At 40.4% G+C, this 4,336-nt stretch overlaps 1 pseudogene; it reads right to left on the bottom strand.

Annotated features, from left to right (window-relative positions):
- Window positions 1-621: 621 nt before the first annotated feature.
- LOC141603446 (small nucleolar RNA R71) lies at window positions 622-721 on the bottom strand (annotated as a pseudogene).
- Window positions 722-4,336: the final 3,615 nt, after the last annotated feature.

Below are 4,336 nucleotides of genomic sequence, written 5' to 3'. Positions count from 1 at the left end.
TGTTCTAATTGTTTTCGAGTTGTTTGATATTTTGCATGTCTAGGAGATCACAAGGTAACTTGTTACCCATTGATCTTGAAATTGAAAGAAATTTGACCAACAATAGAAGACTTGCTAGGAATACTTTGAGAGGTATTGGTGAGATTGTGGACATTCAACCAAATAATATTGAGTTCATCAACCCTTTTGCAAGAGAAGGAGAGGATAACCCAACACAAAACCAACCACAAAATCAACCCACAATGCCTAAATTTTCATCACATTCTGTACCAACCGAGGAGAACCTATTAAATGGTACTCCTATATCATAACACTTAACCGGTAATTTCATTGCAAAATCCGCATTTATACAATTAGTTGAGAGAAGTCAATTTGGGGGGATGCCTAGTGAAGACCCTCATTCTCATATGGAGACTTTTTTTTACTATTGTGATGCGATTTCTCAAGCCGGAGTTACTCAAGACCAAATTTGATGCGTCTTATTTCCTTTTTCTTTGATTGGTTCCGCGAAATAATGGTTGAAGAGCCTAGATAAGGCTACTCTTGGTATTGACTCTTGGAATAAATTGGCACTTGCATTCTACAAGAAATTTTATCCTCCGGAGAAGACTAACATGTTGAGTTCCCAAATCACCGGGTTCAAACAAAGGGATGAAGAATCTTTGTATGAAGCATGGGAGAGATTCAAGGATACTTGTCGATCTTGTCCACACCATGGACTTAGCGAGTGGTTCCTTGTACAACAATTTTGGAACGGTCTATATGAAGACTCCCGAAACATTCTCAATATGGGATCAAATGGTATGTTTACCGAAGTTGATGATAATCAAATATGGAACAAGATTGAGGAAATGGCGGTCCATAACTCACAATATAGTAGACCTCGGAAGGCTACTAGAGGAGGGAAGCATGAAGTGGACTCTATTACTCAATTGGGTGCTCAACTTAGTGCTCATATTGACACCATTAATTTAAAGTTTGAGAAGGCTATGGCTAAACTTGAAGAGGCCTCCAACTCACCTAAGCAACATGTTAATGCCATGGTGGCATCTTCATCAATTCCAAGTGGAGTATGTGAGAGTTGTGGAACTTTGGGACATGACCAAAGTGAATGTAGGGGAACAAGTGAACAAGTGAATGCTTTCCAAGCATACAAGAGTGGTACCCCTTATTCCAACTATTACAATTAAAACACCAAATTCCATCCCAACCTCTCATACAAAAGCCAAAATGTTCAAAACCCTCAAACAACATACACCCCACCTCCAATGAGAAACCAAGCTCAAAGACCCTTTTACAATCAAAACCAAAGTTATCAAAATCAACCTCCATATAATCAAACAAATGACCAAGGTTTTGATGTTCAAAAAGCAGTCATCCAAATGCAAAAGGACCAACAAGAATTTTTCACTCAAATGCAAAAGGATAGCCAAGCAAAAGACATCACCATTAACAACATACTAGCTCACACAAAAATGTTGGTGACCCAAATGTCTCAATTAGCATCTTCAAGTTCACAAAGACAAAAGGGGCAATTGCCACCTCAAGGTAATCCCCCAAGACAAGAGTCGGTGAGTGCCATCCATTTAAGGAGTGGTACAAGGTATGAAGGGCCGAAGAGGCCCGTTGATAAAGATGTTGTGAATGCTAGTGACAAGGAAAGAGTTGTTAAAGACTCTAAGAAAGAAGAAGAACCCGCCACCATTCAAGAAGTTTCAAAGGAGAATGAAGAGAAGGCCAAAGAGAAGGAGCCTATTGTGATTCGGCTTCCATTTCCAAGTCGTCAAGCTAAGCCTAAATTTGATGAACAACTTGGAAAGTTTATGGAGATTTTGAAGAACTTGGAAGTCTCAATTCCATTTACGGAATTAATCAATTATGTTCCGGCCTATGCGAAATACATGAAAGATATTCTTACAAAGAATAAATCCATCCGGAAACTTGAGACTATAGCTTTCACTAAGGTGAGTAGTGCCATCCTACAAGGAAGTTTACCTCCAAAACTAAAGGATCCGGGAAGCTTCTCTATTCCATGTACCATTGGCGACACCACAATCAACAAAGCTCTATGTGACCTTGCGGCAAGTGTGAGTGTCATGCCATATTCGGTGTGCAAGAGGCTAGGAATGGGAGAGCTTAAGTGCACTAATATCACACTTCAAATGGCGGATCGATCAACGAAGACACCTTTAGGGGTATGGGAATATGTGCCGGTAAGAATTGGCAAGTTCTTCATCCCGGTGGACTTTGTTATTGTTGATATGGAGGAAGACTCCAACATTCCTATCATTTTAGGAAGACCTTTCTTACACACCGCGGGAGAGGTGATTGACGTGAAACATGGAGAGCTCACCCTTGAAGTGGGAGATGAAACAATCACTTTTAATCTTGACAAGACAATGAGAGCTCCCCGACTGCATGAGCCATGTTTCATGGTTGATCATTATAGCCGAGAAAGTGATAGGAAGAAGTTGGCATCTCAATGCAAAGAACAAGATATGGGTAAAAAATCACCACCAATATGGGAGAAGAAAATGGGTAATCTCCAAGATGCTCCATCCAAAGAGCAAGAATGTTTCAATAAGAATGAGAGCTTGAATAGCTCCCACCACTCATGACAAGAGAAGAAGAAGGCCTCATTGACCATAATGACAAGAAGAAAGAGGAGTTGTTCTCATCAACTCATAATATCATTGGGGAACAAGTAGATGAAGTATGCGGTCTTTAGGATGATGAGTTTGAAGGGTTATTCAATCCTTATATTGGTAATGCTATGACCCAAGACCACAATGAAGAACAACATGTGCAAAGGTCTATTGAGGATCTTTACCATAACAATGAACAAGCATTCGACTACTTCTTCAAGGTTTTGAGCAACATCAACAACACCTTGGCTATGCCCCCTTGACATCTCATACATGGATGAGAGTTTGGTGGAGTCCTCCCTAAACCACCATTTGTAAATATTCTAACCCCTTAACTTGCATTTTACTTATTGTATTGCATTTTTGTCAATTTTGGGTTTGTATTTTTATGCCTTGATCAAGATTTTCATTTCGAGAGAAAGTGAGGAAGGGACTTATATGTTTATTGATGTGTAGTGTTTTGACATAGTGCGGGGATAACAATTGCCTAGGCTATCCAAGCCTTCGTAGTGCCCCCACAATGAAGACCAAAGTAATGAAGAGTAAATGGCACGGGTTATGAAATATCCACGGATGGAACTGAATTCGTGAGGTAGAGGGACAATCCGAGCGGCCCGACAAGAATCCGCTCGTCCTGACTGACAATCCGAGCGTCCTGGGAAGAAGACGCTCGTCCTGAGAGAGTTGGAAAATAAATTTTTTTGTCTGACTAAAGATTCGAGCGTCTCCATATAGAATCCGCTCGTCTCAGTCAAGACGCTCGTCTCTCAGAGGATCCGCTCGTCTTACTGCTGGTAAAATTTGGGATTTCTCCCTGACAAGGAATCCGAGCATCCTCAAGCAAATCTGCTCGTCTCCCTTCAGAAAGACGCTCGTCTCAGCACGGTTTTTTCTGAAGCAAACTGAAGCAGAATCCGAGCGTCCCGACCCAGAATCCGCTCGTCTCCCCTGTGTAATTCAAATCCAACGGGATTAAAACCCCACCTTTCCCATTTCATTTTACTCATTCAAAACACAACCACATCTCCAAAACCCTCAAAACCCTCAATCCCTCCATCCACAAAAATCAAATTTCTCAACCAAATTCACCCAAATTAATTCCAAACTCCGTCAAAACTCAAACAAATCACTCCTTTGTCAACAACAAGCAATTAAAACACCAAAATCTTCAAAGTTTGAATCGATTTTTAGGATACAAGGCAAAATTCAACTATCCTAAATCGATTTGGGTCTTATTGAAACTTGAAGAAATCAAGCAAACCTTTGGTGTTACTATATACAAGGAGAAGATGGCTAGGACAAAAGGTGGAAACAAGGCACTTCCAAAGAAGAATCTCTCAAAAAGGCAACAAGCTCTATAAGCTCTACAAGCTTGAAAGGCTTTGGTGGTTCAAAGTGCAAGGATGGAAATTCAAGAGACTACTCCCCCTATGGTGGAAACTACTAATCCTACTACGGTTGTTGAACAACTACATGATTATCCGGAGGTAATTTTCACATCCGATGCTCATAGGATAAAATTTGTATCCCTTGCTAAGAAATATATTTTACCCACCAAGTTTATATGCCAAGAGACCTTGACCAAATTGGGTGTCTTAGAACAAACCAAGAATTTCTTCGAGTCCATGGGATTGCTTACTTTGTTTAATATGTAAGAGTTGACCTACTCATCCCTCAGCTTGGAGTTTTTA

Source organism: Silene latifolia, chromosome 9, assembly GCF_048544455.1.
Source record: "Silene latifolia isolate original U9 population chromosome 9, ASM4854445v1, whole genome shotgun sequence".
In the NCBI taxonomy this organism is placed as follows: domain Eukaryota; kingdom Viridiplantae; phylum Streptophyta; class Magnoliopsida; order Caryophyllales; family Caryophyllaceae; genus Silene; species Silene latifolia.
Note: the sequence above shows the minus strand (reverse complement) of the source record. Positions and strands in the feature narration are given on the sequence as shown.